Genomic DNA, 15289 nt, shown 5'->3' with positions numbered 1-15289 from the left:
ATGCCAAAGAAAGCAAACTCTGCAGGGAATGGGAAGGAAGAGAGGCCTGTTCCAGGTAAGCAGGGAAAGTGGAGGCTGCTGGTGTGCCTTCCACTTTAAACTTCAACAGCCCCATGCTGTCTTTGAAAGTTTAATCTCACCCATCAAGACAGAGGCTTTTAAAGGAATTCTGGGAGCAGAAGGCTCTTCTCATTCAGAGTGATGACTCTTCACTGGACATGTATCACCACTCCCTGTTCAGATTAGCAGATCTGAAGAGATTGTGCAGCCTGGGTCTGTATTTTGGAAGAGATGTCAATGTCTGTTGGTGTGTCAGCGGAAAGAAGGTTTTAAATAATGATGGCAAAGCTCACTTTTTCAGCTGAGAAAAGATTTTGATCAGAAAAGGACAACAATTCAGTTTAATCAACCTCAGAGATTTAAGGATGAGCTTTGGAGGATCCAGGAGAAGTTGGGATGTTACTTTAGCTCCTTGGTTGGCTCAAATGTGTACATCACTCCCCCAGAGCCCAGGGTCTACTATGATGATGTTGAGGTGTTCATCCTCCAGCGAGAGGGAGAGAAACATTGGCGCCTCTACCACCCCACCATACCCCTGGCACAGGAATACAGCATGGAGCCTGAGGACAGGACTGGGCAGCCCACACACAAGTTCACGTTGAAGCAAGTGATTTGCTGTCCCTTCCCACAAGGACCATTCATCAAGCAGATATGCCTCCAGGGCTGGCCCACTCTACTCACGTGACCATCAGCACCTACCAGAACAATTCATGGGAAGATTTCCTTTTGGACACCATTTCTGGGCTTGTGTTCGATGTTGCAGAGGAAGATGTGGAATTATGGGCTGGCATACCCCAGCAACTACTCCTGCAGGTGGAAACCACAATTTTTGCAACAAGGTTAAGTGGCTGTCTGAGGGTGCTTGCAGACCGACCAGAGGGCACCAAAGAACTGCTTTCATCAGACATGAAGAGGATTTTTTATGAGCAGACTGCCACTGTACTATGTCGGGGATGGAGCAGAGCTCTCAATGCCAGGCGGAAAGCTACCAAGGCTGGACAGCATAGCGAGATTGCAGTTTAGAGACCACATTGTCCTCAAGTAGGGCCAGATCAGGATCAATCTGATGAAACTTAAGAAAACATGGTTTATATTTACTATTCCTTAAGGAACAGAAGAGAGACACACGTGATGGGAAACAAGGAGGAAACAGAGTCCCATGGACTTCGTTTTCCTTTATTATATATGGATGCACTGAAGCAAATTTGGAACAGTTCAGCTATTTTTGTCAAGGACCTGAAACTTAATACAGATGAGGAAAAGGAAAGTCTGGTATTATCTCTCTGGACAGAATGTTTAATCCAAGTAGTCTAGTGCCTTTGCAGAATAAAGTGTCTCTTTTACATGTACATATCTTAAAAAGAAAAAGCAAAGATATTATACACATGAGCCAAGGAAAAGATGAATGCAACTTTCCTTTCTGGTGTATCTACTAACATGAGACCTACCTGTTACAGATAGTCATACAGCCATAGGTACTTACAGAAAAACATGGAAGAGCAGATTATTAAGTGTCCCAGAAAGTGGCAAACCCACATTTTTGGCAAGTTTATTTTATTTAACCAGTGTGGTAGAAAAAGCACAACTCCAATATATGTATCATTTAAACTTAAATCTCATTATTTGGCTTTGTTCTTTGGAAGAAACAACTTTTTTTAAGAGCCTGATTGGCTCTAGAAAATTTTTAAACGATTAACATTAAAAAAAATTTTAGCTTGGATTTTTACAATGAAAATATACATATCTTTATGTATGCACAAGTCCCCACCCATACTTCCACCCCATTAAAATAAAGATACACCTGTAACAAATTTCTTTAAATAATACTGCCACACCAATGAAAGGCACTCATATCCATGGGTGTAAAGGTTTTACAGATGCTGCTTGAAAGATGACAAGAGAAGAGCCTGAGATTGAAGGGGTCATGGGGGGAACCCTAATAGTATTTACATCAAAAATCCAGGTTTCTATAAAAATACACAAAGTAGTGGGTCTGTAGCTGAGATTAAACTATTTACTGTTATTTTACATTCTAAAGTGCATATACATAGATATTTTAAAAACATCATTGGATAATTTAATCTTTATAAAAATAGAGCAGACATTTTTCTGCTATCTGGCAAAAGTTGGGGATGAAGGGAAGAGTTGCCTCAATGTAAGTTTAAGTCCAGCTCAGGAGGGAAAAATGCTTGTGAATTGTAGTAATGAGTACTCAAAAAAAGATGATTTCCTACCTGATTTTGTTTTAATAAAAGCTATTTAAAAAGGGAAAAAATAAAAAAAATACTCAATTAATTGAACAGAAGACAGAAAAAGAGGAAAAAGGAAGCAACTAAGAACACATAGGACACATGGAAAACAAATAGCAAGATGGCAGATTTGAACTCGACCATATCAATAACCGCATTAAATGCAATAGCCTAAACAGCCCCCCCAAAAGACAGAGATTATGTAATCAAATAACAAACACAAGCCCCAACTATATGCTGCCTACAAGAAACCCACTTTAAAGATAAAGACACATATAGGATACAAGTAAAAGGATAGGAAAATGAAGATGGTGGAGCAGGGAGCTATAGGAAATATCCTGCTACAAGAACAGCTAGTGGACAGGAAGAAACTATCTGACTCAATGGTTCTGTGGCTCTGGGGGCCAGAGGAGCACTATGCAGCATCCAGGAAAGAGCAGGACAAGGAGACTGTGAAGCTGCAGTAAAAACTGAGTGAATCGCTCCCGCACCAGGGACCAGTGCCCACTCCTCATCCTCAAAGGCTTGCCTCAGGTAAGGTCCTGGCTGGCTGCTGTGGACAGAAAGGAGCATGAAGGCCTTCCTCCCTGGGAACAGGGGGGTGAGGGATGTGGTCCAGTGCTGAGCATGGCTTCTGATCAGTGAGTACGGATTGCTGGAATCCAGCTCTGAATCACAGTTCTAGTTGCCTGGTGGAGGTTGAAAAAATATGTTCCCTCCTTGGGGCTGCAAGGAAAAGTTTCCCGAAGATTGCCATCTGCTGGGCAGGCCAGGAAAGTGCAGCTTTGGGAAACGGGGAAGAAAAGGCTTTTGGGCATCTTTCTTGACCTCTCCCCAGGGACCTTTGGAACTGGTCTGCACCCCTTCATGGGTTTCTGGCCATGTTTTGATCAGTTAAACATGGGCAAATCTAAAGATTTAGAATAAGTGGAACCAAGTGTCAAAGAAGAACCTTAACAAAAAGCCAATCAACAATAAAACCCTAGGCAAGAGAGAGAAAATGACCATCAGAGGAAAAGGGGCATCCATCAGGAAGAAACTAAAGAAATCATAGATATTTATGTACCTAACCAGGGTGCCCTAAAATGCAAAAGGCAAACACTAGCAAAACTGAAGGGAGAAATAGACATCTCTCCCAGGTTTAGCTTCTGGTTTCAGTGGCTTTCTCCAAAATGTCTCTGGGCTTGTCTCAGCTCCTGTGAGTCCTTGCTTGCTTCTTCTGGGGGTATTTCTGTCTCTCTTAAAGGACTCCAGTAAAGGATTAAGACCCACCTTGAATGGGCTGGGTCACATCTCCATGTAAACAACCTAATCAAAAGGTCCTACCCACAAAAGTTCTGCAAGATTGGATTGGATTAAAAGATTGGAATAAAAGAACATATGCTTTTCTGGGGCACTTAATAGATTCAAACCAGCATACTACCCAAAGCAATTTATAGATTCATTGCAATACCAATAAAAATTCCAACAGCCTACTTCACAGAAATAGAAAAGCCAATCATCAAATTAATATGGAAGGGTAAGGGAACAAGAATAGCTAAGGTCATCTTGAAAAAGAAGAATGAAGTTGAAGAATGTACACTTCCTGACTTTAAAGCATATTACAAAACCACAATGGTCAAGACAGTATGGTATTGGCACAAGGACAAGCCATATAGACTGATGGAATAGAATTGGGAGCTTAGAAATCAACCCGCACATCTGTGGTCAATTGATTTTTGACAAGGTGGCCAAATCTACTCAAATGGGATAGAAAAATCTCTTCTACAAATGGTGCTGGGAAAATTGGAGCTCCATTTTAAAAAAATAAAAATAAAAATAAGAAGAAGCAGGACTCCTACCTCACACCATATAAAAAAAAATCAATTCAAAATGGATCAAAAACCTGAAAAGGGAACCAAGACCATAAAACTCCTAAAAGAAAATGTAGGGAAGATCTTCAAGCTCTTGTAGCAGGCAAGATCTTTATACCCAAAGCACAAGCAATGAAAGAAAAATAAATAAATGGAATCTCATCAAAATTAAAAACTATTTTTTTCCTCAAAGGACATTATCATGCAAGTAAAATGGCAACTTACACAATGAGAAAAAATATCCAATAAGAGTCTAATATCCAGAATATATAAAGAAATCCTTCACTCAACAATAAAAAGTCAAACAACCCAATTAAAAAAATGAGCAAAATACTTGAATCAATGTTTTTCCAAAGAGGAAACACAAATGGCTAAAAAGCACATGAAAGATGTTCAACATCATTAGCCATCAGGGAAATGAAAATCAAAACCAGAATGAGATACCATTTCACACCCATTAGAATGGCTGCTATTAAAAAAATGAAAAATAGCAAATGTTGGAGAGGATGCAGAGAAATAGAAACACTCACTCATTGCTGGTATCAATGTAAAATGATGCAGTTGTTGTGGAAGACAGTTTGATGGTTCCTCAGAAAGCTTAGTATAGAGCTACCATACGACCCAGCAATCCAACTACTAGGTATATACCCAAAAGAATTGAAAGCAGGGACTCAAACAGATATTTTCCCACCAATGTTCATAGCAGCATTATTCACAATTGCCAAAAGATGGAAGCAACCGAAGTGTCCATCATCTAATGAATGGACAAATAAAAGGTAGCATATACCTGCAATGGGACTCTATCAAGCTGTAGAAAGGAACGAAGTCCTGATACATGCAACAACAGGTATGAACCTTGAAGACATCATGTTAAGTGAAATAAACCAGAAATAAAAGGACAAATATTGTTTGATCTCACTGAGTTGAAACAATTAAAATAAGCAAACTCATTGAGTCAGAATCTACAGTATGGATTACCAGGGAGTGAGGTGGGGATAGGGAATGGGAAGTTAGAGCTTAAAATGTACAGTGTTCCTATTGGAATGATGGAAATGTTTTGGTAATGGATGGTGGTGACGGTAACACAACATTGTGAATGCAATTAATGGCACTGAAATATATATCTGAATACAATTAAAAGGTGAAATGTTAGATTGTATATGGTAACTGGATAAATTTTTTAAAAATCCATGAAACTATACTACACAGTGAACCCTAAGTTAATCTATGGACATTAATTAATAGTACAATTACAAAAATGTGCTTTCCTCAATTGTAACAAATGTTCAACTCCAACACCAGGTATTAGTAGTGGGGAGACGTATGGGAATCCTGTATTTAATGTTAAACCTACAACTTCTCTAATAAAGAAAAAAACAGGCCATTCCACCATTTTGCCAATCCACCTGCTTCATGATGATGAGGAAAATGGTAAGACCAGAGAATTCCATGAGCATGTGCACTTTCCTGCCTTTCATTTGCTCTGAAGTAGGTTCCTTGCTCTGAAGTATGAAATACCATGATGGTGGATAAGGCATTCTGTAAGTCTGCTGATGGTAGTTTTGGTAGAAGCACTGCATGCAGGGAAGGCAAACCCACATCCAGCATATGTATCTATTCCATTTGGAACAAATGCTGCCCTTTACATGATGTAAGTTGTCCAATATAATCAACCTGCCACCATATAGCAGGTTAATCATCTCAGGGAATGGTGCTATATTGGGACTGAGTGTTGGTCTCTGCTGCTGGCAGATTGGGCACTCAGCAATGGCTGTAGCCAGGTCAGCCTTGGTGAGTGGAAGTCCAAGTTGCTGAGCCCATGCATAACCTCCATCCCTACCGCCATGACCACTTTGTTCATGAGCCCATTGGGCAATGAAGGGAGTTGCTGGGGAAAGAGGCTGATTGGTATCCACAAAACGGGTCATTTTATCCACTTGGTTATTAAAGTCTTCTTCTGCTGAAGTCACCCTCTGGTGAGCATTCACATGGGACACAAATATCTTCATGTTTTTTGCCCACTCAGAAAGGTCTATCTACATACCCCTTCCCCAGACCTCTTCATCATCAATCTTCTAATCATGTTCCTTCCAAGTCTCCAACCATCCAGCCAAACCATTGGCAACAGCCCATGAATCAGGATACAAATGCATCTCTAGCCATTTCTCCTTCCAAGCAAAATGAACCAGGTGCACTGCTCAAAGTTCCACCCACTGGGAGGATTTCCCTTCACCACAGCCCTTCAAGAATGTCTCAGAAAATGTTGTAGTGCTGCAGTTGTCCACTTTATGGTGGCCCCTGTATCTTGTGCAGAACCGTCTGTAAACCATGCCCGAATTTTCTATTCCTCAGTCAACTGATTATAAGGAACTCCCCAAGAGGCCATAGCTGTGGGCTGGGAAAGAGAAGGTAATGTGGTAGGAGTGGTGGCCATGGGCATTTGGGGCACTTCCTCATGTAACTTGTGTCTTCAGGACCTGCTCGAGCCCTATCTCATATGTACCATTCCTGTTTTATGATGGAGTGCTGCTGTGCACACCCAACTTTATGGCTTGGCAGATGAGACAACACCCAGTTCATGATAGGTAACTCCAATCTCATGGTAACTTAGTGGCCCATGGTTAAGTGTTTGGTATCTACTAAGGCCCAGTAGCAGGCTAAAAGCAGTTTCTCAAAGTGAGAATAGTTATCTGCAGAGGATGGCAAGGCTTTGTTTCAAAATCCTAAATGTCTGGGTTGTGATTCTCCTATAGGGTTCTGCCACCGACACTTCCAGAACCATCAGATCTGCTGGATCATATGTCCCAGGTGGCAAAGCAGCTTCCATAGCAGCCTGGATCTGTCGCAGAGCCTCCTCTGGTTCCAGTCCCCACTCAAAACTAGCAGCTTTTGGGGTCACTTGGTAAACGGGCCAGAGCAGCCCACCTAAATGAGGAATCCAAAGAGGCCACCTAGGCATTGTGTCTCTTTTTTAGTTGTAGGAGGGGCCAGATGCAACAGCTTATCCTTACCTTAGAAGGATATCTCAACATAACTCACATCACTGGACACCTAGAAATTTCACTGTGGTGGAAGGACCCTGTATTTTTGTTGGATTTATCTCCCATCCTCTGACATGCTAGTGCCTTACAAATAAGTCTAGAGAGTTTGCCACTTCTTTTTCACTGGTCCAGTCAACATGTTTTCATGAATATAATGGACCAGTGTGATGTCTTGTGGGAGGGAGAAATGATCAAGTTCCCTGTGGACTAGATTATGACATAGGACAGGTGAGTTGATACATCCATGAAGGAGGACAGTGAAGGTGTATTGCTGGCCTTTCCAGGTGAAAGCAAACTGTTTCTAGTGGTTATTACTAACAGCAATTGAAAAACATTTGCCAGATCAATAGCTGCATACCAGGTACTAGGGGATATGTGGATTTGCTCACGTAATGATACCACATCTGGAACAGCAGATGCAACTGGAGTCACCACCTGATTAAGTTAACATTAATCCACTGTCATCCTCCAGGACCCATCTGTTTTATGCACAGGCCAAACAGGAGGGTTGAATTGGGATGTGGTGGGGATCACCACCCCTGCATCCTTCAAGTCCTTAAGAGTGATGCTAATCTCTTCAACCCCTCCAGGCATCTGGTATTGCTTCTGATTTACTATCTTGCTAGGCAGAGGCAGTTCCAGTGGCTTCCACTTGGCATTTCCTACCATAATAGCCCTCACTCCACAAGTCAGGGAAACAAAGTGGGGATTCTGCCAGTTGCTGAGTATGTCTATTCCAATTATGCATTCTGGAACTGGGAAATAACCACAGAATGGGTCCAGGGACCCACTGGATCCACTGGGAGATGGAACTGAGCTAAAACTCCATCTATCACCTGACCTCCATAAGCCCCTACTCTGACTGTTGCATCACAGTGATGTTTTTGTCTCCTGAAACTGTCACATTCCACGCAAGTGTCTAATAATCTCCTAAATATCTGAACATTTCCTTTTCCCAAGTGCACAGTTACCTAGGTAAAAGACCATAGGTCTCTTTGGGGAAGACTGGGGGGAAGATTAATAGTAAAAGTTTTTGGCTGTTTAACAGGGCCCTTTCCCAAGGGGATCTGGCCTTCCCTTCATTCAAGGAATTCTGCATCTGTAAACTGTCTCAAATCCAGGAATTGATTAAAGGGCCATGACTCTGTTTTTGTAATTCAAGGCAGACTTTTGTTCACTTGACCTAGAACACTTTTGCTTGTACAGATAAAGTAAGAATTTAATAGACTGACCATCTATTTTACTTCTACATACCCCATGATCTGCTAGCCAACACCATAGGGCTCTGCAAGACAGACTATTTTGATTACTGCTTTGAGTCTGCTGTCTACAACACTGAATCCAGAATCTCTGCTTAGTGAGCCCAAATCAATAAATTCAGCCTGGTCTGACTTTATATTCCTTCCACCATTATCCCACACCCTTAAACTCCATTCCCACACATAATTCCTCTGATTTTTTTCTATAAAAATTGGAAAAATCATGTAGTTCTTTTGGAGTATAGTGCACCTCCTTGTGGGTCACACTTGGTACCTCAGCTTTTGGGGCCTTTTGGGACTTCAGTCTATTTATAGATCTGGACGTAAAGAGAGATGTTAGGGATGGGTCACGAGAAGAATTAGAAGTGCCTTGCAAGACAACTATCTCAGGGCATTCCATTGCAGTTTCTTCTGGTGAAACAGGATTAATATCTTCAGACAGAGGAGCAAGGGCTGTTTCCCCAGGGTAGATGGTTACAGGTTTATCAGGCACAGCAGCATTAATCTCTACAGATGGAGGTTGGATGGCAGATTCCTCAGGGCAGACTGGAGATCAGGTGGCTGTGTCCTCAAGGCAGACCATTACAGGTTTATCTGGCAAAAACTCAACAGCATCTAGGGTTTCAGTGCTCCATCTTCCATCATTATCAGCCCATATGTCCCCATTCCAATTTTCAGATTCCCATTCCTTTCCAGTGAATGCCCTCAAGGAGATTGCCTTCAACAATGAGAGAACTCTCATCCAATCAGTTGAAGGCTTTAAAAAGAGAAGTGATAATTTTAGCATTCAGAAAGGAGAATTTTTATCTCTACTTCAGCTAGCAGAAACCCTCAAGGTTGGGAATTTAGTTTAGGTTGTATTTCAGCCACTTGCACAATAAGACTCTGGATCTGGTTTTCAGAATTTTCAGGTCTCCAGCTACATGAAATATGATTTTCTTTCAGGGTACACATAGAAACTTTCACGTCCTTCATGTGGTGCTTAAGTTGGGTATTTAAGGCCTTGCGCTCATCCCTTTCTTTTATAACTGTACCTAGTATATCAAGTATATTTAGGAACCACCAGCCAACATCATTATACCTTTTGACTTCAGGAAACTCTATTAAGGTGTCAAAAACACTCTCAGAGTCTTGCCTGTTATAAGCATGTGAGTAGCCATATCTAGTGGTGATACTTTGCATATCTTTATTGCCAACTCATGCCATGGACTATCAGCGCCATCTTGACTGTTGGAAATGGTCATTAGTGCCTTTGAATCTAATCAGATTAGAGACTAATTCCCAAAACTCCAGAACCAATTCAGAGACCTCATCCTTAAGATTCTGTTTCTCAAGAACCATTCCTGGTACCAAAGCTGTATTATTCAGAGTTCTCTAGGGAAACAGAATCAACGGAAGATTATACATATATATAGTAAGATTTTCATAAGAAATGTATCACGCAGCTGTGGGGATGGCAAGTTCAAATTCTGCAGGGCAGGCCACAAGCTAGAAACTCCAATGAAGATTTTCAGTGAATTCCCCAGGAGAAGCTGGCTAGCTGAAGTAAAGATAAAAGTTCTCCTTTCTGAATGCTAAAATCATCACTTCTCTTTTTAAAGCCTTCAACAGATTGGATGAGAGTTCTCTCATTGTTGAAGGCAATCTCCTCAGTTGACTGTAGATGTAATCAACCATAGATGCAATCATCTTACCAATGATTTAAGTCCACGAAATAACTATCAGGCCAGTGCTTGCTTGACCAAACAAATGGACACCATAACCTGGCCAAGGTGACACATGAATTTACCCATCACAACCATGCATGGGTCAATAGTGAAAGTGTGTCATGAACCAAGATCTATGATTAATCCAATTCTGAATTAAGAAAGAAAAATAAGAGGAAGGAAGGGAAGGAGGGAGGAAGGAAGGAAGATAGGGAGGGAGGGAGATAGGGAAGAAGAAGAGAAAGAAAGAAAGAAAGAAAGAAAGAAAGAAAGAAAGAAAGAAAGAAAGAAAGAAAGAAAGAAAGAGAAAGAGAAAGGAAGGGAAAGGAAAGGAAAGGAAAGGAAAGGAAAGGAAAGGAAAGGAAAGGAAAGGAAAGGAAAGGAAAGGAAGGAAAGGAAAGGAAAGGAAAGGAAAGGAAAGGAACGGAAAGGAAAGGAAAGGAAAGGAGGGAGGAAGGAAGGGGAGAAGGAAAGAAAGGCCAATGTAGTCCTTCCTTCCTTCCTTTCTTCCTTCCTTCCTTCTTCCTTACCTTTGCTTTTCCTTTCTTCTGCTGTGCCTTTAATCATTCATTCTATAAGCATTTCTTACGTATCTACTGTTGACCTGCTCCTATGCTGGATACTGAGAACATGGGATGAATTGGACACAGTTCTGCCCTAAAAGTTACTGCCTGATGTAGAAGTCTGACAATGTCCAAAGAGTTTGCAAAGTGCAATGACAGAGGTAAGGCAACAAGGTGATAAGGGACTCAGAGAAGGAGCTCCTAACGCAGCCTGGGCCACTTGTGAAGACTGTGCAGAGCAGGTAAGCTTTGTGCTTTGAGGAATTAGCAAGGTGAAAAAGTAGGTAGGGGTGCAAGGGCTATAAAGATGAAAAAGACACAGCCCTGCCATTGAAGTGTTCCATTGTGCTGGTTAATTTCATGTGTCAACTTGGCTAGGTTATGGTGTCCAGTTGTATGGTAGAGCAAGCACTGGACTGAGTACTCTGTGGCTGAATTTGCCTCTATAATCAGTTGATTTCATCTCAAATCAGCAAAGGAGATTGCCCTTAGCAATGAGGAGAGTCTCCATGTGCAATCAGTTGGAGGCTGACAGCCAAAACTGAGGATTTCAGTGTTCAGAAGGAAGAATTCCTGCCTCTACTTCAGCCAGGAAGCTTCTCCTGGGGAATTCAACTCCACCTTCATTGGAGTTTCCAACCTGAGGCCTGTCTACAGAATTTGGACTTACCAATCTCCAGTCTCACAAACCGATTCCTATAGTAAATCTCTTAGTATGTATATATCTATCCCTTCGGTTCTCTTTCTCTGGAGAACCCCGACTAACACACACATCTCCCAGGCGGAAGGAGGTGGACCAAAAATTAACCAATAGCAACAGTGTGATGGGGCCATGAGAGGTAAACACCAGAGCCTGGGGGTGCATAGGGGAGTGCACCAAACCCAGCCTGGGATTTCAGGGAGGCTTAAGGAGGAGATGAACATGCATATAGGCAGAGCTAGAGGATGAAAGTTACATGGAAGAAGTGAACCAGGGAGAAAGGTCAGAATGTGAAAAGGCTCATGCCAGGGAGAAAGCCCTTGGTACTTTGGAGTTGCAGAGGGTCTCAGTGTGCCCTGGTCCAGAGCACAGATGCAGGGAAGGGAGACTAGAAGAGCAGGTGGGAGTGTGAAAACCATCTTGTAGGCCATGGGCAACTCTGAAAGGAATAGCAGTGGGAATTTTCACTTTATGAATATAGCTCCGGCATTAGATCAGAAGTGAGGAGGCCACTGCAACTGGTGGGGAAAGAGATAATGATACCTGAGCTGTGGAGACGACCAGGAATAGCATCCTGGTCAATGTGGCACTGCAGGCTGGGCTCAAACAAGGGTTCTTCCAAAGGGAGGACAGAAAACATGTGGACCTCACACACCTCTGCCCTGGCACACACCTCCTTGGAGAAGCTCCAAACTCCAAATTTTCTCAGAACAGAGGGTTTCTCCTCAGTCTCTGGTAAGCTACAGTTCGTAGTCTAGAGAACAAAGGAGATTCAAGTTTGCAACAACTGAAACCTGGTAAGTAGATTACAAATTGAGCCCTGTTGAGAGTAGAGACAAGGAATCAGTGGGGTTCACAACTTCTGGAACCCTGATTGCAGCAGCCCCCTCCTGGACCTTCCACCCTGTGCATGGCTTCACCTTGGTCCAAGGAATCCCCGAAATGCTGCAGATCTTGGTCCACTCCTGGAAAGTAGAAGGAAAAAGATTTATTGAGCTCCTATTGTGTAACATGCTACAACATATAACTTTACTCCAAGGAAATATTTCTGTTCCTATTTTACAGATGAGAAATTTAAGTCCCAAAGAAACCAAACTGAGATTTAAGCCTAGGGCTATCTGTTTATGCCCATTCAATACTGTGCTTTCTTTGGAGAGAGACTGTGCTTAGTTCTAGGGAGGCTTATTTTTAGAATCACTCTTGGACAGTTAAGAACATCTTGCATTAGTTATCTATTGTTGTGTAGTAAATTGCCCCAAAATATAGAAATTTAAAACAAAAAATATTTATTATCTTACAGTTTTGTGGGTTAGGAATCTGGGTGCAGCTTAGCTGGGTGCCTCTTACTCAGGCTATCTCATGAGGTTGCAGTCAAGGTGACCTCCAGGGCTGCAGTCTTCTATGAAGGCTCAGCTGGGGGATCTGCTTCCAAGCTCATTCACATGGTTTTCAGCAGACTTCCATCCTTCATCACATGGGCCTCTCCCCAGCGCTGCCTCATGACATGCCAGCTGGCTTTTTCCAGGGAAGATGATCCAAGAAAGAACAAGAGAAAGAGCATATGAACAAAATGGAAGCCACAGTCTTTTTATAACCTATTCTTGGAAGTAAAAACCCATCAATTTTGCTGTATCCTATTTGATTCAAGCAAGTCAGTAAGTCCACCCTACACTTCAAGGGAGGAGATTCCAAAAGGATTTTGAATACCAGAATGTAGGGATCATTGGGGACCATCTTAGAGGCTACCTACCACAATTTGAAGTGTTTTAATAGCTAAGCTCTCCTGGCTTCTCCGAAAATGGCAAATTGTGTTCCCTGATGTCCAGGCTGGGGCTGTAGGTGTGCTGGGGCCTAGAGGGACCATTGTGCCTGAGACATAGTTTCATTTGGAGGGGCCCGTGTGGTGAATCGATCCCCAGCCCCCAAGCGAGGGGCAGGTGTGGCCATTGCTCTCTCCACACCTTCTCCTTGAAGCTCCTGTGACATTTCACAGCAAGGAGGGGAAGCAACAGGCATCCCTCCCCCTCTACCAGCCAGACTGGGTTGGGGTCCAGTGCAGAAACCATCAGCTTGAAAGCTTCCTTTAAACTCCCCTTTGCTTCTGATTTTCTTTCCTCATACTTTCTTTTCTTGGTCCCAACCATGTCTGTAATATCCACGGTAGCTTGCAGAGTAGGTTCTCCAGGAGCTGCCTGATGGGGAGCTGTGGAGATCCTGTGAAATACAGTGAGTGAATTTAGGGGAGAACTGCCACTCAGATCAGTGTGAATCACATTTACTCAACATCTATTCTGTGCTGAGCTCACAGGATCCAGAGATATATAAGATACAGATACTTTCCTTCCTGGAGAGATAGTGACACAACAGTAGAATAAGTACAATAAATACTTGGCAAATACACCCTTCTTGCCACCCCCACCACTGCTGCATTGGTTCAGGAAGCATCATCTCTGCTTGGACTGTTGAAGTAGCTTCCAAGCCAGTGTTCTCCCATCCACCTACCTACTGTGCTACTGAGAGATCTTTGTGGAATGCAAATCTAAGAAGTCACTCCCTTGGCTAAAGCTCTCCCCAAGTGATCTCAGGGAAAGGCCAAGTTCTTTGTATGGCCCCTGTTCCAGTTGGCCAATGCTGCCATTATGCAAAATACCAGAAATGGATAGGCTTTTATAAAGGGGGTTTATTTGGTTAAACAGTTACAGTCTGAAGGCCATAAAGTGTCCAATGTAATTCATCAACTATCAGGTGCACTGAAGGATGGCTATTGGCGTCCGGAAAACCTTTGTTAACTGGGAAGGCACATGGCTGGCATCTGCTCCAGAGTTCTGGTTTCAAAATAACTTTCTCCCAGGATGTTCCTCTCTAGGCTGCAGCTCCTCAAAAATGTCACTCTTAGTTGCTCTTGGGGCTTTTGTCCTCTCTTAGCTTCTTCAGAGCAAACGTCTGCTTTCAAAGGCCATCTCCAAATTGTGTAAGTTACTGCGCCTCGCTCAGCTCCTGTGCGTTCTTTAAAGTGTCCTCGGCTGTAGCAAGCTCACTCCTTCTGTCTGAGCTTATATAGTGCCCTAGTAAACTAATCAAGGCCCACGCTGAATGGGCGGGGCCACACCGCCATGGAAATGATCTAATCAGTGGGTGAGTTGCATCTCCATGGAAACACTCAATTAAAGAATTACAATTTAATCAACACTAATACATCTTCTCCACAAGATTACATCAAAGAACACCACGTTTGGGGGGACATAATACATCCAAACTGGCACAGCCCCCAAGACTTTAACCCCTGTCTATTCCTCCACTTTACCTGTTCACACTCCAGTCCTGCCACTGGCTCTGTGCTGTGTTAGGTGTCCCTACCTTTGCCCATCCTGTCCCCCACTCCCACTTCTAGGAGCTAATTCATGTAGCCACATCCTCTAGGAAGCATTCCCAGATTGCCCTCCCCAGTCTGGGAGAATCACCCAGAACCTCCATCAAAACATTTCCCTCATTGGGTCGGATCATCTTTACTTGTCAGTCTCTTGATTGAAAGGGCGCTCTGCTTCCAGGCTCTTTGCAGGATGCCTGGCACAGAGAGGGCAGGGGTCAGTAAATGACTGGAATTGAACTGAAGTCAGCTCTGAGAGCAGAGGAGGGGCATGCAGATTAGGAACTTTCAATCCCCCAGAGAAAGGCAGAGGCCTAGAGTAACTTCACTGCCTCCATTCTGGCCGCGCCCTCTTCCTTACCTCTCAGCTCAGACTCACAATGAAGCGGCCCATCCTTTCAGCGCGGGTCGCCTGCAGAGCAGAGACAAACCTCACCGCGCCTCAGGTGAGTGGGGAAGGCTCCGTGAAGCAGGTGCGCTTATGAAAGGGT

At 43.0% G+C, this 15289-nt stretch overlaps 2 pseudogenes; one reads left to right on the top strand and one right to left on the bottom strand.

The window, feature by feature from the left end:
• Positions 1–1374, top strand: LOC119527619 (annotated as a pseudogene).
• Positions 1375–2633: 1259 nt separating this feature from the next.
• LOC119526162 lies at positions 2634–14844 on the bottom strand (annotated as a pseudogene).
• Between the last annotated feature and the right edge of the window lie 445 nt (positions 14845–15289).

This window comes from Choloepus didactylus, chromosome 1, assembly GCF_015220235.1.
Source record: "Choloepus didactylus isolate mChoDid1 chromosome 1, mChoDid1.pri, whole genome shotgun sequence".
Taxonomy (NCBI): Eukaryota; Metazoa; Chordata; class Mammalia; order Pilosa; family Megalonychidae; genus Choloepus; species Choloepus didactylus.
The sequence above is the reverse complement of the archived record's forward strand: the minus strand, read 5'-3'. Positions and strand labels throughout refer to the sequence as shown.